At 41.3% G+C, this 27699-nt stretch overlaps 1 protein-coding gene across 1 annotated transcript in view; it reads right to left on the bottom strand.

Annotated features, from left to right (window-relative positions):
• Positions 1-27330, bottom strand: part of LOC120524949 (calcitonin gene-related peptide type 1 receptor-like) — a 115790-nt gene extending 88460 nt beyond the window's left edge. Inside the window, exon 1 of the mRNA XM_039746845.1 lies at positions 27219-27330. The gene's annotated coding sequence lies outside the window, so the exon portion shown is untranslated. The remainder of the gene's footprint in view (positions 1-27218) is intronic.
• Between the last annotated feature and the right edge of the window lie 369 nt (positions 27331-27699).

Below are 27699 nucleotides of genomic sequence, written 5' to 3'. Positions count from 1 at the left end.
GACACCCTGCCTCCCTACTGTAGGTTCATTAATCATCTTGCTTCCTTGCTTGTTTATTCAACAGAAACAGAAAGGACCTTTACATATAAAGGGCCTTTGGTACTCTAATGGTGTTCATCACCCATCTGTAGCAACATACCCTCAACTTATATTTACTGCTACTGAGCCAACTAAATAGCAGAGCTGCTCATCTTAAATGGCTTCCCCGATAAGTGACCCTGACCACTGTGCACACTGGCGTGTTTTTAACGAGAGTGGACTGACGCGAATGACCCATTAACTGAGCCTGCTGTGGGCGAGGCACAAGGTTTTCAGTTCAAGCTGCTCTGCACTTCTCGTCTAAAGAACATACCCTAGCGTGAAGTTCAGCTTGACCCAACAAAGAAACCACAAGTCTCAGTGTGAACCAACTACTGGGTGACGCACTTCAAATAAGCTTGTGGCCATGTGCAGCCAGACATGACTGATGGTAACCACGAACTTCAATCCAGACCATGCAGGCTGCTCCCAGTAGGGATGTTATTTAAATGGATAGAACCCCTGTTTTCCAGGGTCATGTGGATTCCCCAGTACACTGGGAGGTGACATCACTCTGGTGTGTTTCCTGTTTGGACACCCACAAGGCCACATGAGAGACGTAGTTTTGGTTGGGGCCCTTGTGCTGCTAGGGGATCTGCTGGTAGGCAGGGCCCTCAGTTCATGTGAAGCTTCTGCCTGACCTGGAAGAGCTTCCTGGATGCAATATGAAAGCACTGGAAGTACACCGGGGTCTGATGTAAAGGAAGCTGCTACGCTTCATCAAGGTGAGTTAGAGTCGGGAGAAAGAGGACAAAGCTTGTCAGAGAAAGGGAAGAAGAGACCTGTGCTTGTGTTGTGGTTATTATTATTACTGAAGAAGAAGTCTTTTGTTAAGGTAATTTATTATAATAAACCTTTCTTTTGAACCTGGGACTTGTGCCACTGTGGTTGTGTCTGGGGTTTGGGGTGCTGCAGTGCCCCCAACTGGTCACTAGATAGACAGCTAGATAGAGAGATATGAAAGGCACTATACGATAGCTAGATAGATAGATAGATAGATAGATAGATAGATAGATATGTAAGGCGCTATACGATAGCTAGATAGATAGATAGATAGATAGATATGTAAGGCACTATATAACTAATAGATAGATAGATAGATAGATATGTAAGGCACTATATAACTAATAGATAGATAGATATAAAAGGCACTATATAACTGATAGATAGATAGATAGATAGATAGATAGATAGATAGATAGACAGATAGATAGATAAGGCACTATATAACTAGATAGACTATTTAACTGATAGATAGATAGATAGATAGATAGATAGATAGATATGTAAGGCACTATATAACTAATAGATAGATATAAAAGGCACTATATAACTGATAGATAGATAGATAGATAGATAGAGATAGATAGATAGATAGATATAAAAGGCACTATATAACTGATAGATAGATAGATAGATAGACAGATAGATAGATAGATAGATAGATAGATAGATAGATAGATAGATAGATAGATAGATAGATAAATAGTGTGGTATTTGGCCAGGAGTTTATCCCGGCCAATACCCCCACGCCGTTGGATGGAGTCCTCCCTGTAACATGGAGGTGCCCCGAATTCCAGCAGGGCATCATGGACCTTGGAGTTTTACTTCACAGCCCTGCTGGATACCATGGGGGCCGCCAGGGGGCACTTCAGGGAAGAACAGGGAGTTGTATTTTCCATATAGCCTGGAAGTACTCCCTAGTCACGGGGATGGAAGAAACAAAGTACTTCCGGGCTGAAGAAAAGAAGGAGTTTTCACCTGAACCGGAAGTGTTATAAATCACGCGGACTGAGGGACAGAAGCACTTACGGGTCAAGGAGTATAAAAGGACTGTGGGAGATCCCAGCAGTGAGCCGAGTTGGAAGGAAGGGTAATGGAGCTACTGGGAGTGGAGGATTGATTATTGAGTATTGTATTGATTTATTGTATTATTATTGAGTACTAGCCAACCCGCGGCGTACCATATGCCGCATAATCAGGCCGGTTTTTTAATAATTTTTAAGCACAGGGAGAAAATTAACATTTGAAAAATCGGTAATGTAATAAATCAGAAAGAAAAGCAACATTGTAACAATGCACGGAACGAACCAACACACAATCGTCCGTTTGGCTGCCTTTCCATATGTAATCCACCAAGACACCCGACCACGGTAGTAGTGAGGTGGGAGGGGGATGTGTACAAAGTGCAAGAGCATCTAAGAAGACGCATGTTTGTTGCGAATGCGAATTGCTGTACGTAGCGTGTAAAACAGTTTTTAAAGACTGCTTACTTCATTGTGTTTTAACCTCAGTTGTAAAGGATTGTTTTAAGGATCCCATGGGATACTCCTCGCAAACCGTTTTACACGCTGCATATGGCGATTCACCTCCACGAGAAACATGCCTCTATGAACAGTCAACGTGGCTCTGAAGTACATGAGGCCTCCACGACAGATGAATATAAATGACGCTGTTCTTTCTGTGTCATCGCGTCCGAATTCGTGGGCGTGGCTCTGCGAGTTGTCGTCATTTCCAATGGTCTTGGAGGTGGTGGGCGTGGCTCCTCCCTGCATGCGCCATAGGTGTCTTACTTGTCGGCGGCTTAGTGAATCCACACCCCTTCTGGCGTGTTTTCCATGGGTGTCTTGCCTTAGTGAATTATATATATATAGATAGATTGTGGTGGTGGAGGTGGTTGGTGCACAAAAGAAGAAATATTAAATTCATTTCTTAGACTTTTTATCTGGTGTCTGACGTGTTGTCTGAGGGTTCTCAATAGATAGATAAATAGATATGAAAGGCACTATATAATAGATAGATAGATAGATAGATAGATAGATAGATAGATAGATAGATAGATAGATAATATTAAATAATGCAATAAATAGAAAATATGTATAATAGCATATAATTAAAGAAGTATATAACACCATACATTTATATAAAGACAAAGGACAATACTGAAATGATATAATTAAACACAACACAGTTAAAACAAAAATAATCAAAATCAACTACAAATTAAAGTCATGTCTAGCAGAGAGTTACACCCAACTACCACACACAATATATTATCACCCTGGGGGATAACCACAGAAGCCTTTATTTTATATATCTATATATTATTTTATATCTGTATATATCTGCTGTTGAATTCTGCTCTGTACTTGTAATATTTCTATTGCACTATTATATTATATTGTATTGTATGTACCCCTTTTTTTTTTTTACACCCAATGCACGCCCAACCTACCTGGAAGGGGGTCTCTCTTTGAACTGCCTTTCCCAGGGTTTCTTCCATTTTTTCCCTTTATTTTGGGAGTTGTTCCTTGTTTTCTTAAAGGGTCAAGGCTGGGGGGCTGTCAAAAGGCAGGGCCTGTTAAAGCCCATTGTGTCACTGCTTGTGTGATTTAGGGCTATACAAAAATAAATTGTATTGTAATGTAATCCACGTATACAGCACTTTATTGGAAATGTAAAATTGTTTAAATTGAAATTCTACACCTTCAAAATCAGGAGTTGCTGGGGGTTCACTGTGTGACCATGAGCCACAAATCACTTCACTTGCCTTTGCCCCAAATAGAAAAACAAAAGAATTGCAGCCAATAGAAATTCCAATGTTGTAAGTCACCTTTGATAAAAGTGTCAGCCCAATAATAATAATAATAATAATAATAATAAATCTGAACCTCAGGCAGGAAATGAACACAAGCTGCCTTTATTTTATATATCACCTTTCTATAGCAAACAACACAGATGTGGAGTAGAAATGTTTAATATTCATTTCAGAGCTGACCCTCAGGCTTGTGTTTCGTGGTGCTGTTTCCTGAGTAAAAACTATTCCAAAGCACTTTATGGATATGGACCTGTTTAGGTAGGGTGCAGATATAAAAACTAAAACTGATAAGTTTAATTTTGGCAGCAATGCCAAGGCAAGTCCCAAATGCAGAGTTACAGTGCAAATGTACAGTACATACTGTTTAATATTGAGCCTCAGTAAGAAAAACCAAAATAAATCTTATTTTATATAGTGCCTTACTATTGTCACCAGAACACTTAGGTTGATTTATAAATTTAGATTTGCATGTGTGTATCCAGAGCGACTTACAAAAGAGGTCAACATAATCAAGTAAGCATCAGTCTGGGGTTTTGTTTGGGAAGAAGTTGCAATTTCTAGGTTACAAACAACAGTTAATATCAGTTAGAGAGAAATTCACCAAACTAGAGAGTCTTCAACACATTGAAGGATTTAGAATTTCAAATGGAGGAGGACAGCTCATTCCACCAGTCAGGAGCTACACATGAAAAGACTGGACTGAGATTTGATACCACACAGAGGTGGCATCACTAGACATACATTTCATTGGCAGACATGAGTGGAATGAGATGAGAAGGAGCACAGCACCTCACAAGTGTCTCCTTATACACAGGCGTTGACTACTCTTTTGGCAAGCATCAAGGATTTGAACTTAATACCTGCTTCTACATGGAGCCAATGTAGTGCTCTGAAAAGGGGAGTAATATGTGCCCACCTCAGTTCATTGAACACCAGATGTGCTGCTGCCTTTTGAATCATCTGCAGTGGCCTGGTGACACATACCGGTGCTTCTACACATATAGAGTTGCAGCAGTTCAGCTGTGATAAAATATCCAGGGACACCATTCAATTGTTTTACATTTGGAACAAATGGAAGTTGAAGATTCTTGAGATGAGTAAAAGGTGAACCGGCACCCTTGTGATGTACAGACCAATGCCACAGCCACTGAGCCACAATAATGAGAAAGTCAATGCTGATGTGAAGAGAGAAACTGGAAATTAAGGGGAAGGGCACTTAGCACTGAAGCCAGAAGCATTTCTTTACGCAATGAGCTCCGGGAATCAGGAACAAACTACCAAGCCATGTGGTAGGAGTAGAAACCATGACAATGAGTGAGTATCTGGGGGAGACACTGAGACAGCTTAGCTATTAGATAGAAAGGAACTAAATAATAGATAGATAGATAGATAGATAGATAGATAGATAGATAGATAGATATGAAAGGCACTATATGATAGATAGATAGATAGATAGATAGATAGATAGATAGATAGATAGATAGATAGATATGAAAGGCACTATATGATAGATAGATAGATAGACAGATAGATAGATAGATAGATAGATCTCATTTGTCAAGTTTCTTATCTATATATATATAAAATTCTTTTCGCATTTGAAACGGAAATTGCGTATGACCAAAGAACATTTTATAATGCAGGAACTAATCACTTCGTTTGTGGATGTCATTTTTATATTGTCTTTACGAATTGTTATTATTTGTGTGAGAGTTATTTTACTGATATTGAAAAAAAGTAAACACAAACACGCCGGCCTATCCCATAGAAGTGCACCACGCATCGCCCTCTCCCAGCCCTCCTCTCTGGATTCCAGCGCTGAGCCGTCCGCCGTCAGGCGCGTTCTGACAGAGAAGTTTTATTTATTCGTCCACGTGACTGTCGCGGAAACTGCCACATTGTACCAATTTTTTTAATTGGCAGTACTTGATAGTAGAAGAGATGAAGAAAACAGCTTTGCATTTTTCTACTTTTTAACTGCGCTGAGCTGTAAACAATCTGAAGATAAGGTCGCCTTCAGCAGCAAGAGGTCGTGAGAACAAAGTGGACGCTGGGAGGCGCAGAATGTCAGGCTGCTCCGCCGCGTCGACAGCTTTGCACTTTCGGGCAGTGTCCTCTCTTCTTGCACCGTTTGTGACACTTCAAGTGCCCAGTTGGCTCCTGGGAGAGTGGAAATCTTTGCGTATTAGTGCAATTGGCGCCATCAAAGCGTGATTCTCTTGGTAAATTGTGGCTACTTACTGTCCCTTAAGGTGACAACATTCAAGATTGCTTTTGTGATGAATTCTTTTAAGAAGATGGAGGGTTTACATCTAAGAAGATGTACCAACCTCTTCATGTGAAGTATTGGACTTGGGAATTGTTTGGATCCTTTTTCCCATTAAGCACGGAAGGGCAGCGTCCACATTTCTCTGAATAATTTTTCTCTTAAATCACAGGCATGTAGTGCAAGGTTGTCAAGCAGGTAGTTTACCTGAAACCACTGCAGTAGTACTCAATGTATCTTTACTTCTTAAATGTTAATGTTTTAGGGTTAGGGTTAGGGTTAGTTAATAATTTATACACTTCTTATATATCATTCAAATTCTCTTGTGGAAATGTTTTACTGTTTAATAATGTATACGCTTCTTATATGTTCTTCAAATTCTTTTATCAAAATGTTTTACTACTTAATAACTTATTTTATAAATACTACATTTTATTATTTTCCCTTGCACTCAGTGAGCGAAGCCACTGGGTAATCAGCTAGTGTTCTAATAAAAGAACTTTTGGCATTACCAGGAAGAGAGAAGCAATTAGTAAACTAAAACAAATAAACCAATCAAACCTCTGCCCATACATTTTGTTATCTGCTCGGTCCTATATGCGGTTATGGGGCTAAATGAGACAAGCCTAATAAAGATTAAATAATACTGAAGATGACAAATGAAAATAGGGTGGTGCTGGGGTTAGCACTGCTTCCTCATGACTATTCTTCCCACTTTATTATCTGTGTGAGGTTGGCATGCTCTCCTGGTGTCCATATGGTTTTCTCTGGGCACTCCAGTTATCCTCCCACATCCCAAAAACATGTGTGTTGTTTAGACTGGCAGTTCTAAATCAGGCCCTAGTGTGGGGGTACATGTCTTGGCACAGCTTGGGACTGGCACCTGAAAATTTCTATGCAGCACTCTTATGATTAACAAACTCAAGCACTGTTCACATTCATACAAGTAAAACAGTTAAATATGTCAATAAACTATCAGGACAGGACACAATAAAACATAAAACCACCCAAAGGAATTCACTCGAACTTGTGTGCCCAAGCAAATCCAAAATCCCAGGCTTGATCTTTTTACGACTTTCTGAAACATCCGCAAACAGAGTGGCTCTGACGTTCCATCTTTGTTTACGAGAGTGCAGCTCCACAAAGCCTTGCTATTCTCTAATCTCCTGAGGCCTGTCTACTCTGACACACCATTTCCACAGCTAGCACTGCACACGCCACGTGTGTATTTTAAGTGAGCTTCCCCTTCCTGTTTCTAAGCAAGAGATGTTGTTGAGAGGCAAGGATGTTGGCCTTCGACCCACAGTAGTCATAATTTAAAGTGAGCCGGCCTGTGCCCAGTTTTGATCATCTGCGCCGTGCTGCCCAGTCACCTACTTCATGGAGATGGCCTGTTCTCCCCTCATCTACTGTATTATGATCTTTAGTCTGAAAGTAGTTGAGAGTGTGCTAAGATAATTGGTGTCTCCACCACAGTGTATGATTGAGTATGGCCTGCAGTAGGCTGGAATCTCATCTCAGATTTGTTCCTGTTTGATTCTGACTTTCTGTCATTCTTTAATGGACAAAACATGTCCATGGATGGATGGGTAGATCTATGCCATCCTTTATATGGAGATAACGTTAGGCAAGAAAAGTCACTATATAAATCCATCCATCCATTACCCAACCTGCTATACCCGAAATACAGGGTCACGGGGGCCTGTTGGAGCCAATCCCAGCCAACACAGGGCACAAGGCAGGAAACAAACCCTGGGCACGGCTCCAGCCCACTGCAGCACTATACTGTATAAATCAGCGTTGCAAATGTCACATCCCTCTGCTAGGAAGTCATCTTGAGTTCAAGTGACAATGAATATAACAACATAATTTTACCCTTTGTGTTACTTGTGGGTGCCATGGTGGTGCAGTGGAAGCTTTGCTACCTTACAATAAGGAAACCAGGGTTTGTGTCCAACATGCTCCATGTGTGGGGTCTGCATGTTCTCCCCATCAGTGTTTCATTACGCATTCGCTGAACAAGTGCATTTTTCTAACGTAACGTATTTGCACCTGAAGAACTTGAACGTGAGCTAGTTCAGTTTTAGGTGACATTCTAGATCTGGTTTAGGTCCAGATGCAACGTTTTGCCTTACCCTGTAATGTAGCAGTGGAGCCGAATCTGAATATGGTATTTGGATAAGCAGAAATAGTGGATTTTTACAGATATTTATTTCATACAAATGTTTTGCCATTTTTTTGCATTCAGAAAAAACAACGTAAAGTCAAATAGACACCGTCTGTGTCTGCCTGCATGTGCTTAAGCTGCACCCCCTCTGACACGAGCACGCGGAAAGATATGGAAGAAGATGATCTGCTGTGGCAACCCCTAACGGGAGCAGCCGAAAGAAGAAGAAACAAAGAAACTCATGGGTCATTAATTCTCACTCCTTAAAAAATACAAAATGAACTGAACATGAACGAGTTCAAAATCGAATGGTGACCTATGAACGTGAATTTATTCATTTTAATCTGTGTGAACTGAACTTTGAGCGAGTTCTTCTGAGGTGTGAACTTGCACAACACTCCCCATGTCCACATGGCTTTCCTCCCTGTAATGGACAGTAATATATAGCAAATAGATTGAGGATATTTTTAAAATTAAAGTCTAGCAGTATCTCATTTTTAAATGTTTAACCTTGAAGGGAAGTTGGAGAAGTCAATTGCTGTTCAGACACATTTATGGCCCTACTAGATCAGGTAAGAATTTGTGTTAAGTGCTGCTCTGGGTTATGTCATTTGTGGTACGGAGGAGCTGAAGGCTCCGCATCGATCATTTTGTAGCTGATTACATAAGAGTGTAAAGCTGCTGCTTTGATACAGTATCTGTGACGTCAGAAGTGTGGATTTAGTTGGACGGGTTAGAATTTATATGCCTCTGGAAGGAGCATACGTTTTAGAAGCATGAGCACCCCTTGACATCCTGTGGAAATACAGGGGGCGGATATGAAAGGACAATCTGTCCGGGATTGGAATGAAATGGAGGCTGAGTTGTGCCTGAGGCTTTAATATGCATCCACTGGTCCAAAAATATGTGTCAAGAACCCTCAGAACTGGATAAAGTGATGCTTCTAGTTAGGGCTGTGGAGTCTGAGTCGAAGAGTCAGAGACAGTTTTGGGTACCAAAAATGCACCGACTCCTAATAAATTTAAACTGCAATGAAGCAAAAATACAGCAAGTTCAGATGTCCCATTTGACAAACAATAGTCATAATTAAGTACTTATCTGATGTAAGAATAAAGCCCAGTGCAGAATTGTGTTACTACTAGTGTGAAGTTCAGCTGAGCTATTATACTCGTACAACCTGACATTCACATATTGTAATCTGGATTATGGTACATTACAAAAAGTGTTTTCATTTTATTTCAGATATAATGTGTTTAACAAGTTCATTTGAGAGTAAACAAGTGTCAAGATGTAGGTGGAGGTGTGTGCTACGGCCCGATGTCTGTTCAGAGGTTCTCGTCTTTTGTTTAAGCTGGCCAATACGGTAGAGAGTCAGCTTCCTAGCCAGTAGTTCTGTGGTTAAGTGACATGTATGTTGCCTTCCTTCACTCAAGATGGAAAATACATTGGCATATTAAATAGAAAGGAGTCGGAGTCAGGGAGTCGGAGTCTGTAGTACCGGAAACTAAGCAGTCGAAGGATTTATCTACTGACACCATAGCCCTGCTTCCAGAGGCATGCTCTGTCTCTGCTGCTCCATCTGTGCAGACAGCCATGCTGTGTCTATGGCGTTTCATTCAAGGGCTACACCGGACCACATGGGACCAGAAACTAAGCAACATAATAAGACAGAGAGCCACCTGGTAGCTGATAGCCAACAAGAACAACTTTTCATTAATCAGGTTGTATGATTTTCAGAATACTCGTATTATTCTTATATTTTGGACACAATTGGAAATCTTAAATTATTATAAGTATGAATAAAAAGTTTTTCTCCTGCCCGTTTGGGTACTCCATCTAAATATAAAAGGTGTGTGGAGGGGGGCATTACACTATAGTAGCAGTGAACCCTGAGGGTGGCAAAGCTGATAAAAGTAAACGTGTAAAGGCAATAGGTGGGATTTGGGACATTCTGCTTGAGTCAACGTACAAAAGAAACTGAAAGGTAAAGTAAGGTAACCCTAGGACCACACCATAACAAGGTTCCCCTAAAGCCCAAAGGCAAGCTGGTTAGAGGGATTGGAAATACTAAATTTGCATCTGATGTGTGTTTCTGTGTTTACCCTACAAGTGTGTAGGAGGATTTTCCCACGGCAAGCCATAACAATATTTGCAGACCCTCTTAAACAAATTAAGGTGGGCACGACAAGCTAAAACACAATATTTGCAGACCCTGTCAAACAAATTAAGGTGGGCACAAGGGAAGCAGTGTCTCACCTGACTGTGCTGGGTGCCAACCATGAAACTAACCCTAGACAGGGCAGCAGTTCATTAAAGGGGGATTCCTGTCTGGATGGCTTCTAAAATGTGACCTGATCTCAATCTGATTCATAATCTATACTAATAAAAGGCAAAGCCCTCACTGACTGACTGACTCACTCACTCATCACTAATTGTCCAAGTTCCTGTGTAGGTGGAAGGCTGAAATTTGGCAGACTCATTCCTTACAGCTTACTTACAAAAGTTAGGCAGGTTTCATTTCGAAATTCTACGCATAACGGTCATAACTGGAACCTACTTTCATCCATATATACGGCTATAGCCTGCAGCTTGGTCGCCATGTGAGGCGGAGTTGCGTCCCGCATCATCATGCCTCCCACGTAATTGAGTGCCTGCCCATATAAGGCCGTCTGTCAGCAGCTATCCAATAGACACGCTGCCGTGAAATATTCGCGGTGAAGGACTGTGCTTATGCAAATGAAGATGAGATGGTCAGGCACAAACTCAGCGAAAGTGCGAGAGAAACTTTTAAGTGCTGGGTCTTAGCTAACATTAAATAAAGCCGTGGACATCGCAAGATCGCACGACATAACACAAGCACAGCTGAGAACCTTCGATGCAAGTACTCCAAGCGGCTCACGTGAACTGACTATGCAGGACTGGGAAAGGTAAACTGACTGTGAACGCAGTACGCAGAGAACAAGGAAGAGCTCCAAAGAGCGCTGAACAAAAAACGCATCACACAATTGAGAAGGAATCAAAAGAATATGAAGCGAGTGATGCATACAAGCGAGTGACGCATACTTATATTCATAAGTGCAGCTACTGCGAAAACAAAGCACGGTGTAAACCGTAAGTTTAAATTAAGTTTATAGACACGCTGCCGCTGGCGGTTGTCCTGCCTATGACGAATACGATATTCGCGAGATACAAGTTTAATGAGAAGACGCGGGGTATAAACAAGACTTTGGATCACTTTGTAACAGAGTTAAACTTGCTGATGAAGGACTGTGCTTACGCAAACGAATAGGAAAGCAAGATGTAAAGCGTAACTTTAAATTTAATGAGAAAACGCATTGCTGGGTCTGAGCTAACATTGCAACATCGCACGAGATAGCACAGCTGAGAACCTTCAATGCATATACTCCGAGCGGCTCACGTGAACTGACTGTGAACACACTACACAGATAAAAAGCAACAGCTCCAAAGAGCGCTGAACAAAAAATGCATTACACAATTGAGAAGGCAGCAAAAGAATATGAAGCGAGTGAGACATATAAGCATATTCATAACTTCAGCTACTGCGGAAACAAAGCACACGGTGTAAAAAGCCAATGTCCAGCTAAAGAAAGACAGTGTAAAAAAAACCCGTGCATGCAGTGTGTGATGTCTCAGATAAAGAGGAAGACGAGCTGTTTATTGATGCAGTAAGAAAGGAATCGATGAATGAAACCTGTTATCTCTACAACGGTTGAAAAACATGGAATGTAACTTGAACACAACACATCCTCCAAATACGAACCTGACTGAAATAAATAATGATAATCAAATCCTTGATGACAGCAACACTCAATATATATATATATATCCTGATCTACATACTCTCAAATAAACGAACCACACGCCGTGGCACAGAGCGAGAGGCTTTGCCTCTAGCGCTGACGTCCGAGGTTCAATTCCCGAGAGGGGGTGCAGTGAGTGTGTACGCCTGATGAGCCCAGAATTAGGGCAAAACACATGTTGCATACTCTTTGCATTATTTGACAGTAAAACTATTTCAACCATTCTATGATTTGCTTCTCACAACTGAAAGAGGGCACCGTGGCGGATGTTAGCCGACGTGCTGACCAATCACAAGCGTTACCTGGTAGGTAACCACCCATACAGTCAGATTGAGATTCAGACTACGAATGCCTTGAATGTAATTACCCCGATCTACATACTGTCAAATAAACGAACCACATGCCGTGGCGTAATATATTACTCTGCCAAGACAAAACAGCTTGGCCCCTGTCTGTTCTAATACACTCACTCATAAAGACTGGCTACAAACATGAGGTCCCCGAGTTAGTAAACAGCACCTTATCCAGATTCAATAACGGAAAGTAACCTCGGCCTAACAGACATTTGGGTTTCTATCAATGAGGACACCATGTTTAACTTTCTTATTTATGGCCTCATCTTCATGAAATTTGGTAGGCGGCTTCCCTGCGCTAACCGAAACCGATGTACGTACTTATTTCAGTGGTATGATGCCACTGTTGGGCCGCCATATTGAACTTTCCAACGGTCTTTGTTACTTATGGGCCCATCTTCAAGAAATTTGGTACGCGGGTTCCCAACACTAACTGAATCCTACTTACGTACATACTGTATATACGTTCATAGCCTGCAGCTCGGTCACCGTGTGAGGCGCCGTTGGGTCCCCCATCCAAATGCCTCCCACGTTGTTGGCTGCCTGCCCATATAGGGCCATTCGTCGCTCCAGTCTCTACATTCCCTTCCTTGCTTCGCCACGGGATTCACGTCTCCCTGCTGATAACTATAGCCTTTTTATTTAATCCACGACTTCTCCGTTGTTTTATTGTTCGTTTATTATGATTATAGTTATTGTGTAGGTATTTTAGACTTACTTTACATTGCTCAGGTACCCATTTCCTTTATCATTCCAACCCCCATTAACATGTCTATCAAGGTGATCACCATTGATCAAAGAACTGTCACTTACTTAGTGGTTTCCATGCCTGGAGATGGCACCTGCCTTTTCCATTCTCTTTGTTACATATTGCACGGCCATATCAGGCTCACTCTTGATATCCGGAGGAACATTGTGTCTTATGTATTGAATGACGGGGACAGGTTCAAGGTGTGGACTGATGACAGTACAGGAGATAATTATACTACACAGAAGCACTAGAAGAGTGAAATGCTTAAGCCCTTCACCTATGCATCTGCATGTGAGTTGATGGCTGCCGCTGAATTGTTCGGTTGTCGCTTTCAAGTGTACCAAAATGGGCAAATATTTTACACCTTTTGACAACCGCCAATGCCTCTTAAACATCTTAAGATTCACAGGTGACGATTTCAGTAGTGGACAATTTGATGTCTATGAATGTTTAAACTCTCAAAAGCTGGATGTGAAGTTATCAATAAAACTGGTTGCATACTTACAACGCTTGACAGATGCCGAATGTCACTTCAACACAAGTCCTAGAAATACTGTCGTAATTGAAACAAACCATGAAACTCAAACCGATTATGACAGTAGCAATCCAAGCTGTGAGATTTGAGACAAGATTACTGTTCACATGGCCAACTGTACGTTTCATGCTCAAGAGTAAGCTCAGCGCAGAGCTTGGTCATATTACAACCGGAGGGCCGAACTCACAATGTGGTATACAAAGAGATCCTTAACAAATAATTATTGGTATATTTTCCCTCAGTTTAAAAAGGTTTAATTTTCTTCTTAATAAAAATTTTAAGGCAGTACTTCGCCTCTGTGAAGCTGGTATTTTGCTAATATATATATATATATATATATATATATATATATATATATATATATATATATATATATATATATATATATATATATATATATATATATGTGTATATATATATATTTATATATATATATATATATATATATATATATATATATATATATATATATATATGTATGTATGTATATAAATATACAGTGGTGTGAAAAACTATTTGCCCCTTTCTGATTTCTTATTCTTTTGCATGTTTGTCACACAAAATGTTTCTGATCATCAAACACATTTAACCATTAGTCAAATATAACACAAGTAAACACAAAATGCAGTTTTTAAATGATGGTTTTATTATTTAGGAGGAAAAAAATCCAAACCTACATGGCCCTGAGTGAAAAGTAATTGCCCCTTGTTAAAAATAACCTAACTGTGGTGTATCACACCTGAGTTCAATTTCCGTAGCCACCCCAGGCCTGATTACTGCCACACCTGTTTCAATCAAGAAATCACTTCAATAGGAGCTGCCTGACACAGAGAAGTAGACCAAAAGCACCTCAAAAGCTAGACATCATGCCAAGATCCAAAGAAATTCAGGAACAAATGAGAACAGAAGTAATTGAGATCTATCAGTCTGGTAAAGGTTATAAAGCCATTTCTAAAGCTTTGGGACTCCAGCGAACCACAGTGAGAGCCATTATCCACAAATGTCAAAAACATGGAACAGTGGTGAACCTTCCCAGGAGTGGCCGGCCGACTAAAATTACCCCAAGAGCGCAGAGACGACTCATCCGAGAGGTCACAAAGACCCCAGGACAACGTCTAAAGAACTGCAGGCCTCACTTGCCTCAATTAAGGTCAGTGTTCACGACTCCACCATAAGAAAGAGACTGGGCAAAAATGGCCTGCATGGCAGATTTCCAAGACGCAAACCACTGTTAAGCAAAAAGAACATTAGGGCTCGTCTCAATTTTGCTAAGAAACATCTCAATGATTGCCAAGACTTTTGGGAAAATACCTTGTGGACTGATGAGACAAAAGTTGAACTTTTTGGAAGGCAAATGTCTCGTTACATCTGGCGTAAAAGGAACACAGCATTTCAGAAAAAGAACATCATACCAACAGTAAAATATTGTGGTGGTAGTGTGATGGTCTGGGGTTGTTTTGCTGCTTCAGGACCTGGAAGGCTTGCTGTGATAGATGGAACCATGAATTCTACTGTCTACCAAAAATCCTAAAGGAGAATGTCCGCCATCTGTTCGTCAACTCAAGCTGAAGCGATCTTGGGTGCTGCAACAGGACAATGACCCAAAACACACCAGCAAATCCACCTCTGAATGGCTGAAGAAAAACAAAATGAAGACTTTGGAGTGGCCTAGTCAAAGTCCTGACCTGAATCCAATTGAGATGCTATGGCATGACCTTAAAAAGGCGGTTCATGTTAGAAAACCCTCAAATAAAGCTGAATTACAACAATTCTGCAAAGATGAGTGGGCCAAAATTCCTCCAGAGCGCTGTAAAAGACTCATTGCAAGTTATCGCAAACGCTTGATTTCAGTTATTGCTGCTAAGGGTGGCCCAACCAGTTATTAGGTTCGGGGGCAATTACTTTTTCACACAGGGCCATGTAGGTTTGGATTTTTTTTCTCCCTAAATAATAAAAACCATCATTTAAAAACTGTATTTTGTGTTTACTTGTGTTATATTTGACTAATGGTTAAATGTGTTTGATGATCAGAAACATTTCGTGTGACAAACATGCAAAAGAATAAGAAATCAGGAAGGGGCAAATAGTTTTTCACACCACTGTATATATTATAAAAAAAATCCTGTGGGAGGGAAGGACTAGGAGATGATACGTGATCTTCACGTTAAGATCACGGAAGAGAAATAAAAGACCCGCGAGACAAAGAGAATGGCCACGGACTGTCTTGCGGGGATGTAGTGCATGAGATTCTTGAACACATACCCTACTTACAAACAATCAGAGCACGGCCAGCAAAAAAAAAAAAATCAGTAGTGTAAAGGCACGCAACACACACAGATACGGAGTCAAAGTGCATATAAAACATATAAAGGACAATACGTTATAAATGAAACATCGATGACTAAAAGATTGCATTAGCGCAAACAAAAAGAAATTAATCATCAGGACCAGGTGTAATTGAAAAAATAGCACGACAAAGCGAGGTCAGAAATAAAAGGCAAAGAGCAGAAAACAAAGTCTTTTCGCATTCGCATCATTCAATGCACAAAACGTAGATTTACACAATAATGGACCATACGCTATGAGGATCTGTGGTCCCACAACAGTTAAAGCAACAACAAGTTTAATTTCAAAGAAAACACAATTCGGTCAGGTGTATATTAATAATCATGGAGAAACGATCACAACGTGAGCAGCAGAGACACAAAGTGACAAAAAGGACAGCGGCTATACAGGCTGTAAAATGATCGAAAGGCAAAGTGAGCAGCGTTATGCGTCCTGCAAGAAAGACATTTAACCATGCCCGGGGCCGGAAATAAAGGATAATTATTGTTTTTACAACGTCACGCAAGACAAGGCAGTGAGCCATCATTTAAAATAAGTTCACAGACATCTAACCTAGCAGTTGTTGGATTGCTTTTGGCAGACAAGCATCATGTAACAATTCCCAAGAAAATAACAATCTCTTTAAATTGTATATCCAATAAACCAAACACGGGGGTGGGCAAGAGAAGCGAGATATATATATATATATATATATATATATATATATATATATATATATATATATATATATATATATAAACTAGCAGACCACGTGCGCTTTGCTGCAGTTGCTGTAGTTGGAATGAGATAAAGTAAAAGTCTACTAAACACTAAAGTACAAAAACGAAGTAGAAAGTAACAGTAAACCGCAACACCGCCGGGAACACCGGCACACCGCGTCTACTAAACACTAAGAAACACTAAGTAGAAACACTATAGGAAAAAATTCTATTCAGTAAGTACTGCGTCTAGTAAACAGTAAATCAGTAAAGGAGAGGGGACTTAACACTAAGGAAAAAGAACGGCAAAACCACGTCAGCTGCGGAGCTCAACTCAGAGCGAAATGAAGTGAATGAAATGACGTGAAGGGAGGGAGGGGGGGGATGATCACGTGACTCCCCCACCTGCCTTAACTCTCCATCCCTCCACAAACACACAAACACAGTCTCTCGGATCCCAACTCTCCTCTGAATGTATAGATATATATGTCATTTTTTCATTTTTTTGTGCAATCTGGTTCAGCTGCACCATTCGCAGTTTTGCACCATATGTTCTATGGTAAATCCAGCGATTTGAACAATTTTGGTGGTGCCTTCCTTTCCTTGATGCCCTAAACGTACTTATTTTGCTTAATGGTTAATCCAACCCTGGAATTGCTTGTCATGCATACACCTTTGGGGTCCTCCCAGTCGGGTCAGGGAAGCCACTACCAGGCAGGAGAGGGCGCTGTCACTAAACGTGTCTTTAATTTCTTCCACAGCACAGAGCTGTAGCCTGAAGTCAATGCCTAGCCCCACCCCTGCCTGGCAGGTGAAGTCCCGCCCTTTCCAGTTGCAGGCCAAGGTGCAGAGACATGGAAGTCATCTTTTAACCCGAGCGACGCAGCGAGATGGAGCTCTCCATACTGCCTGCCTTCAAGACATGCAAGGAAGGAACTCTTACTTTGTATGGTTTTGAGTCCTACGTGGCCATTTTTCTTTATTGTACTGTTTATTATTATACGGGGGTTGCAACTGGGCAGACACCCCAAATACTGCACTGCATCCAGCAATTTTCTAAGTTGACATGCTATATATCTTCAAAGTGAGAAAGCAATGAAATGGAAGAAATTTTGTTTGGTACAAATAACAATATTTCATTAGAATATCTTTTTGAAGACATTTTCCACTGACAACAGAGGATTTTGAAAAATGAAAAGTATTCTCTTGAGATCATTTAATTTCAGCAGTGTGAAAGTGTGAAGCTTTCTTTAGCAGGGTGGATTGTAGGGCTTGCTGTGAAAGCCTCTGCTGAGGCAGGATTCAGTCAATGGAGATGAACATTTTCTATGGTTTCATTTTTTTATTTTTCTTTGTGTTAACAAAGAGGTTTTGAAAAGCAATGTTAAAGTTGAGTTATGCTTGCTTATTATTGTTCAAGGACAAACCAGAGGAATTAGAAATAATAGCTTTGGAGTGCTTATTTTTTATTGCCAGTCTCGTTTCATTTTACTCTAAATGTATAGTCTATAGAGTACACATATTTTCTAAGATTATCTGCCTTAAAAAGCATGTGTAATATGTGTTTATTTATTTCTTTTCAGTACTTCTTATTATTATAATGAACAGTACATATATTTTGAAATTACTTCTATTGACTAAAATGAAAAGAAAACATCAAAGCAAGAACAGCAGCCTGACCACCTCCTCTTCAGAAGGGGTCACCCACCTGAAGCTAAGCAGGTTCAGGCCTGGTCAGTAGTGGGATGGGAGACCACCTAGGCAAATCTTGGGTTGTTGCTGGAAGAGGTGGCAAGGCCAGTAGGGGGTGTTTACCTTATGGTAATCTGAATGTGAATCCCAATGCCACAGTGCAGTGATGGAGACGCCGTGCTGTAAAAATGGCACCGTCCTTCAGATGAAACATAAAACCGAGGTCCTGACTCTCTGTGGTCATAACAGGTCCCTGGGCATCCTTCATAAACAGTAGGGTGTACTCCGATGTCCACGTTAAATCACCCACCATGGCCTAGTTATTCTGGCCCCCTAATCATCCCTGTCTCTAATTTGCTATCTCTCTCATCACTTCACTACCTAACAGCTCATGCGAGGTGAGTGTTACCAGTGCAAAAATGGCTGCCATCACATCATCCACATGGATGCTGCACATCAGTGGAGGTTGAAGTGGTTTCCCACCCATTGAAGTGCTACATAAAGAATTATCACCCACTGTTAACCGATGAAATTGGGCCAGCAGAGACACCTAAATTAGATTCAGTCTGAATAGTATATGAACAGAAATTATACCATGATATATACCGCAACCATGATAAATTTTAATTATATCATGACACCAATTTGGGCGGCACAGTGGTGCAGTGGGTAGCACTGCTGCCTCGCAGGTAGGAGACCCGGGTTTGCTTCCCGGGTCCTCCCTGCGTGGAGTTTGCATGTTCTCCCCGTGTCTACGTTGGTTTCCTCCACGGTCCAAAGACATGCAGTGTAGGTGCATTGGTGATTCTAAATTGTCCCTAGTGTGCGCTTGGTGTGTGGGTGTGTGTGTGCGTGCCCTGCGATGGGCTGGCACCCTGCCCGGGGTTTGCTTCCTGCCTTGGGCTCTGTGTTGGCTGGGATTGGCTCCAGCAGAACCCCGTGACCCTGTAGTTAGGATATAGCGGGTTGGATGATGGATGGATGGATGGACACCAATTTCCAAGGTTACTGGATTATCATGGCCAGCCTGTACACTGGGACTGTGAGTTCTGTGTAGAGTGGAGGCAGAACCTCTGTGTTTTTCCCAGTTGATTCTGGGGTTCATCAGGGGTGTGTTTTGCTCCTACTCTGTTAGATGCTTGCATGGACTGGGTGTTGGGCAGGGTTGTGGGATCCAGTGGCTGTGGGGCATCTGTTGGTGAAGAGAGATTCACTAATCTTGACTTGATGATGATGCTGTGATTTTCACAGAGTCAATGGAGGCTCTGATCAGGGCTCTCGAGAGATGAGTGAGGAGTCTGAGTTTCTGGGCTTGTAAGGGTCCTGATATAAACCAACATCCAGGCCTTTAATGACCTCTTAGGTATGGCCATCAGCAGTGTGTCTGTCTACAGAGAGAGTGTCAACCTTGTTGAGAGGTTTACTTACCTCGGCAGTGACATTCATGTCTCTGGTGACTCTTCTTATGAAGTCAGTAGACAGATTGGGAGAGCATGGGGGGGTAATGAGGTCGCTGGAAAGGGGAGTGTGACACTCCTGATATCTCTGCAAAAGGACGAAGGTCCAAGTCTTTAGAGTCCTGGTGCTTCCTGTCTTGCTATATGATTGCGAGACATGGATGCTATCCAGTGACCTGAGGTGAAGACTGGACTCCTTTGGTCCTGTGTCTCTTTGGAGAATCCTTGGGTGCTGCTGGTTTGGCGTTGTGTCAAACGTTCGGTTGCTCTAGGAGTCCCGAATGAGGCACATTACCTGCATTGTGAGGGAGCGTCAGTCACAGCACTACGGCCATGTGGCGAGATTACCTAAGGGTAATCCGGCTCACAGAATCCTCATTGTTGAGGGCCCGAATGGCTGGACCAGGCCAAGGGGGACGCCCACATAACATCCGGCTGCGGCAGATAGAGGGTCATTTCTGGAGAGTGGGAGTGGACCGCGTGTCTGCCATGGGGGGGTTGCCATCCAAGATCCCGAGCTGTTTCGTTGTGTGGTGGGTGCTGTAATGTGCTGTACAACTGTATACCCTCAACCTGACCTGACCTGATCAATTTTTAGCCATACTGTCCACCCCTACAGGCACTAAACCAGTGTACCTTAATAATAAAGTCTAAAGACATTCATGTAATTGTGTGAAGTTCTCCATAGCACAACATCCTCAAACGTGGATCATACAATTTGAGAGCCTACCCTGGCAACATCGAGTTGAGGCAGGAAGGTAATGCCTGTGCACTCACTCATACTAGGCCAATTTAAAGTTCCCAAAGATTCTATAACACATCTGGAACGGAGAAAAACTGAGACACCTAACAAAGCACACATGGACACAGGGAGAACATGCAAACTCTGCACAGATGGCATTCAAAGTCAGGAAACTGAATCTCTGAGGCAGCCGCACTAAACACCACATCGCCAAACAGAAACGCTGCGCAGTGCCACCTGAGGTGATCACCCCCATCACAATGCACCACATGCGGGCACTGATTCTGCATATTACAATTACTATGTGACTCTCCTCTGGATAAGCAGGTTGGGAAAATGGATGGATGGATATATTGCATTTATAAGAATTACTTATGAACACTTTGAAATCACTTGAGCATTTTTTGTACAGAACCTCCTGATTCAGCGGTACAAGAAATCTGTCACACGTGTCTTGATGTCTACTTATGCAACACATCGAGCTTTTTGGAGTTCACCCCAATTTTGGACCTCATTTATAGGGGATTTTTGGACGCTGTTTTGTACAGAAAGTTACACCTTTGTGATAGAGTTAACCAATCGGTGTCCTCAGCAGAAATGGTCAGAAGGACTCGAAGTCGTGCAGGCCACATCCACCGACTCTAGGGGTTCACCCCCTAATTGGACACAGGGGGTCAAAGTTAGTCCTTTTCGCCAATCTTTGAGAAAGTGGTGATTGTTAATGTGGTCACGTGGAGAGTCGTTTTATGCTTATTTTGAGGTTGCTGATAACTAATAAGACCTGGGTTCACTTCCCGGGTCCTCCTTGCGTGGAGTTTGCATGTTCTCCCCGTGTCCGGGTGGATTTCCTTCCACAGTCCAAAGACATGCAGGTTAGGTGTATTGGCGATTCTAAATTGTCCCTGGTGTGTGCTTGGTGTGTGTGTGTGTGTGTGTGTGCGCGCCCTGCGGTGGGTTGGCGCCCTGGCTGGGGTTTGTTTCCTGCCTTGCGTCCTGTGTTGGCTGGGACTGGCTCCAGCAGACCCCTGTGACCCTGTAGTTAGGATATAAAGGTTTGGATAATGGATGGATGGATGGATGATCACTAATATGGTAATATGTTTGATATTTGACTCTTTTTCGGTGGTCCTAGTCCCTCCAAGAGCCACACCCAGAAATTTCAAAATGACAAATTTCAAATGTAAGTATGGCGGGTATCATTTGAGACCATTTCAAGGTCAGTGATTATAAATGTGATGTTATTTTTGAGTTTTGATTCTTTACTAGGGATTGAGCCCAGCATTAGAGGGTGCAAAATGACAAATCTGTATTACATTTGAGCATATTTAGACTTTAAACATTTAATTTAAAGCACAAATTGTAATATTTCAAATTTGTGATGCAACTCTTCTCATTTATTATGTACCTTTTGGAGTAAATCATTACATTTTTTATGAACACTCCAAATTAGTGCAGAATTTTTACAAATTACAATTATATAACAACTGAACTCAAATGAGCTGATTTGAATTGTACAGCTAACCTAGTGGTCTGAAGTCTAACAGCCACTAACTACACCACAAGGCTGTTTGGATTTCCTGTCCCCCATTGCCAGTCTTCCGTTAGCCGACATGTCGATTGCACTTTTGCCATTGTTTGAGTATTTCCTTATTACTATGCATGTCAGTTTTACACAGTAAGCCACTTTCTGCTACTGTTCTACAACAGTAAATCAGTATTAACGGCCTGAATCTGCCTTTATTGAAAATGATATTTTAGAAAAAAATCAAGTTGCAGTGAATTCCAGTGAATTACAGCAGTCAACTGTCAGATATTACTAAAAGTGAATTACAAAGTTAGGTTTGCCATGAGTTTCGACCACTAAAAAGGAGAAGGACCAGATAAAGAGAGTCACCTTGAAAAGTAAAAATGGGGAATGTCACCCTGCATGGATAAGTGAATCAGAAAAAGTGGAAGTTATGGCCACAATGAAAAAAGAAAAAGAAGAAGAGGAAACACAGAAATGACACATGAGTTGCAAAGTCTTCTACAATGATTTTGCATATTTCTTGGACAATAAGTCACCCTGCATCCTGTACATAAACCCTTATTTTCCTTTTAGATTACAGTTTTTCTCGATTGGTTTGTCTCATTTCCTGAAACCGAGATGACATTCTCAAAATAACATGGACAAATCTCCAAACCACCTTGCAATTGTTCACAACAGAATGTCATTTTTCATTGGTTTAATCAAATTGCAAATGCTTTAGTACATGTCTCAAGTGACTCTGTGCTTCTTTTCAAATGATTATGTACAAGTAGCTACAGTTAGCACAATGAGCCCACATTTAGCACATTTTCCAAATAAATAGATCTTGCCGATCTAAACTGATTAGTTGATTTTTCAGTGAAATGGTCACTCACTCCAAAACATATCAGCATGGTTTCATTGTGTAAGTCATCATATGCACAATTGTCTGTTCAACTGTCAAAATTAGTCAAAGATATAATACCATGAAAGAATATCTTGGAACATTTGATAAAGTTATGACAGTACTTGACAATCAATCAGGTGAAATTAGAACTCACGAAGGAGCAGTTTCCCACATCTCAGATGACCAATCAAACAGGTTGTTCAGATACCTGACAGGTGTTGTCTATGATTATGACTGCTGCCAAAAGTATATAGACAGAGCTTGGCGCGGGGCCAGTTTCATTTGCAGTGTGAACATGGAAGCACCTCGCCAAGTACAACAGCAACTTCCTGCTCGAGGAAGAGGAGGAAGAAGAAGAGGAAGAGGAGGAGTGAGAATGCGTGGAGGAATAGGGGGAAGAGGCCGAGGAGCACGGAGGCACCATGATGTCCCAGATGAAATCCGGGCCACCCTTATTGACCACGTCATAAACCATCGCCTCACAATGGCAGAGGCAGGTCACCGAGTGCAGCCTAATGTGCCTCGGTCTACAGTCTCCTCCATCATCCAAACCTTTCGCAGGGAAAACAGGTACAGAACTATGCTATTGAACTATTCAGTGTTGGTGTGTGTGTAGGCCTAGAGTACTGTAATATCGTCATGTGATGTTATATGATACTATAAAAATGACAAAGACAAAAAAATGGAGAAAATACTGTGAATAGTATTCCAGTCACTGTGCAGTGCATCACACTTCTAGTACCATAAGACAGCAGTACAATTACATTGGTAACTCATTTTGTAACAAATTTACAGTGTTGACCTTTGACTTGTATGTCTAGGATTGGACGACAGCCTCAAGTGGGTGGAAGAAGAAAACTTCTAAATGAACAACAAGAACAAGAAATATGCAACATGGTCATTGCAAATAATGCCATCACACTGAGACAGATTCGTAATGCAATCCTGCTAGACAATGTAATGTTCCAAAATATAAACTCTATCAGCATCTCCACAATAGACCGGGTATTGAAGAAACATCAGATGACCATGAAACAGATTTACAGGGTACCATTTGAGAGAAACTCTGACAGAGTGAAAGGGCTGCGGTACCAGTATGTGCATGTAAGTCAACTACTGGTTGTCTATCATTGTAACACTATTACAGTAAGACATGGTTACCACTGTTTTTTTGTTTTGCGTTATCCTTTTCACCTTCAGAATCCAGCTTTGTGTGACTAGAGCATTTTTCCTAGAAATTGTCTTCAGTTTCCCACTCCCTGTTTGTACAGTACTTTAGATCCTCCCTGCAGTATCTGTCTCTACTTGACTAATTAGATTTATTTCTATTCTATTGTAGAGAATTATGGCATTAGAAGGCAACGAAACCCCTCACATCCTAGTGTTCGTTGATGAAGCTGGCTTCAACCTGGCCAAAGGTCGAAGGTGTGGCCGTAACATCATTGGCCACCGAGCCACTGTGGATGTCCCAGGCCAGCGAGGAGCAAATATAACAATGTGTGCCGCTATATCAGAAAGAGGTGTGGCCACACACATTCCCAGTTTAGGGCCCTACAATACACAAAAGCTCCTCAATTTTTTGGACCACCTTTATACTGATCTGATCCCAGAAAATGAGAGAGGTGTAGAAGGACCTCAGCTACCACATTATGTCATTGTGTGGGATAATGTAAACTTCCACCACGGCCCACGCATCAGAACCTGGTTCACCACCCATCCCCGGATGCTAATGGAGTTTCTTCCACCTTACTCTCCTTTCCTGAATCCAATTGAGGAGTTTTTTCAGCTTGGAGGTGGAGGGTGTATGAGCATCAGGCTCAAGACCAGAGGGCCCTGCTGCATGCAATGGATGCTGCATGTGAGGACATCACAGGGGATCAATGTAGGGGATGGTTGAGACATTCACGCCGTTTCTTCCCTCGCTGCATCGCACGAGAAAATATCCGTTGCGATGTGGATGAGAATTTATGGCCTGACAGAGAGCAGCGTCGATGGCCAGGAGGATGAGGATGGTGGCCAGGAAAGAGAGGGTGACAATGGCGACCACTGAAAATATTACTGTACTATAGTTCTGAGACTTTATTTACAGTATGGTGGGCTAGAGTTTTTTTGGTTTTTTGTTTGTGTTTATAACTGTTCACATTTACAGAATCCTGTATATGTTTTCTTTTCACAGTATGTTCTCTAATGTTAACATTTCTTTGTACGAATAAAAATGTTTACAGTTTCCTTGAGTATGAGTGGTTTATTGGAGGCTGATTTTACTGTGAAATCTTTTGGTTTTATTCATAGTGGTATTCTGTTGCTAGACCTGTGCCTCAGTGACAAAACGTCTAAGCATTTTGACTTGCAGTGCTTAAACAATGCCAAAGGTATAATGCATTTTGGGGGCATTGACTATTTATATGGGAAGGATATTTAGTTTTGACACATGGATAAACTCTTTTGGGAGAGATATGAGCTTTTGCAGGGGATCCATGGTGTTGTGCTAAACCATCCGGGGTATTCTGACAAAAGCACTAAATGAATGCACATGTGCCAAGGCAATTGAGAAGGATCTGTGCTATTCTGACTGTACTGACCTTTTATATGGGAAAGGAATCTGCTTTTGAAGCATGGACGAAGAGTTTGGGGTAAGATATTTGTTTTGCTAGTGAGCTATAATGTTGGGCAGCACTGTAAGACTGTTTGGCCAAATGACCTTATGGTTTTGAGAATGTCATCTCGGTTTCAAGAAATGAGCCAAACCAATCGAGAAAAACTGTAAAATAAATGGAAGTGTCTTTGATTCACATTCTTTTAGGACTACTTCGATCTATAGATAGATAGATATGAAAGGTACTAGATAGATTAGATAGATAGATAGATAGATAGATAGATAGGAAAGGCACAATATGTTGGATAGATATTAAATACACTATATTAAAGATAAATATTAAGGACATTATATAATAGATCAGAGGCTCTCAAACAGGTTTTTCTTCCAACCAGCTTCTGTTTTTAATTGCGACTCCTGGACTAATTAAGTGAACTGTTATTTCCCAGATTCTGTGTTTTGGGAGCAATATAGAAATTAGATAGATATCAGGTTGTACTTTTTGTCAGTTTTAGCAGTTTTCTTAATACAAAAACAGTGCTTGGCGAATATCAAATGCACAACATAAACTCAGTTACAAGGAAATAAAAAAACAAATAAATAAATACATATGATAATCCCATTGTTCATTTTGTGGAACATCACGCTGACCACATCCAGATATCTGAGCGTGCCTTGTAATGGACTGTTGCCCCGTCCAGCTCTGGCTCCTGTTTTACTGTACATCTGGATAAGATCAAACTCCCTCCCATTTTATTGGGTTGTGTAGTTTCCTGTAGAGCTATTACTTGATAAGAAACCATTCAATTCTGTAAAACGTTTTTGGCACATTTAATTTTAGGAATGTGCGACTCTAGGATTCGAAACATGGATTAATAATTGATAATGTTTTTCTTGGTCTAAAATTATTACAATTTTATTCTAAATTAACATATTTAAATATTACTGCTTAATAATAATAATAATAATAATAATAATAATAATAATAATAATAATGTTTATTTGACCATTTATTGTAACTAGCATAAGCAAAATTGCCAATAATTTAAAACTGACGAATATACTCTTCAGTTTACATTTCATACTTTTCATTAATGTGAGTTACAGATAACGGGAGGATGGATTGGAGGATTTCGAGTACACACCTGCTGCCAGTCGAAGCCCACCCCCTCCGAGCAAGGGACGAGAAGCCTTCAGCAGTCATAGAAGGGGTGCCCGTATTTCGCATGGCATACTCCCACACACACTCCTGGGCACTCCCACACGCAATCACACCCACAGCCCTTTACACCCACTCAAACATGCCGAGGTAGTACATTTGCTGCAGCCATTCGAGTATGCGAAATTCTCGAAATAAACCGTTTAACCGATGTGTGAACAGCCTAGAAGTGAGACACTGTGTGAAACAGTAAGCGGAATATCCAACGCTTAAGCCATATGGCCTCCGATGTAAACCACAGAAGATCCTTGCACAACTTCTGAATATCACGCGATGAAGCCCCGCCGATGCCGCGTTTCTTGGTGTCCTCGTGTCCGTTTACAGGCTGCTCTGTTACTTCTGGGTAGCGAGTAACTATCAAGCCTGTCTGCGCCGCTTTTACTAAGCGGTGCTGCTCGGTTTACATTTTCCCCCTTTAAGCTTATCAACTCCAACAGTTTCCTTATAGGCATGCAAAGCCCGAGGCTGTCGCGTGTCACGCTTACCTTGAGATTAGCAGCAGTCGAGGACATGCGCTGCGCTCCTGTCATTTCTTTAGCGAACTGATGATAACAAAGTTTTCAAACGTTCTGCGGAGACACACGTTGACTTGTTTGATAGATTCCGTTCGGAAAGACAAAAAAGTCACGAGCTCCTCCCCTTAAGGAATTAAGCGCCCTCTCATGAACTATTTCAACTTTGACTTCCACTCTTTGTTTAGTTTGTTATTCGCTTTAAGGTCCACTGCTGTTACTTAGAAAGTTTAGGCACTTTATCTGTTTAGCGGATTTAAAGTGTATCTCTCTTGTCTCAACTGTGAAACATATATTGCATGCTTGCCGTGTTCATATTTCACTTATTTATGTAGCTAATATACAATATGTATTCCTTTGAGACTCGTTACTCGAAAAATGTCACTTTCAAAACAACTTTTTACAAAGCCTACGTACTCTCACTGGATAAACTGGATCGGCGTCTCCTTCCTGT

Source organism: Polypterus senegalus, chromosome 3 (assembly GCF_016835505.1).
Source record: "Polypterus senegalus isolate Bchr_013 chromosome 3, ASM1683550v1, whole genome shotgun sequence".
Classification (NCBI taxonomy): Eukaryota; Metazoa; Chordata; class Cladistia; order Polypteriformes; family Polypteridae; genus Polypterus; species Polypterus senegalus.
This window is presented reverse-complemented; position numbering and strand designations above follow the sequence as displayed.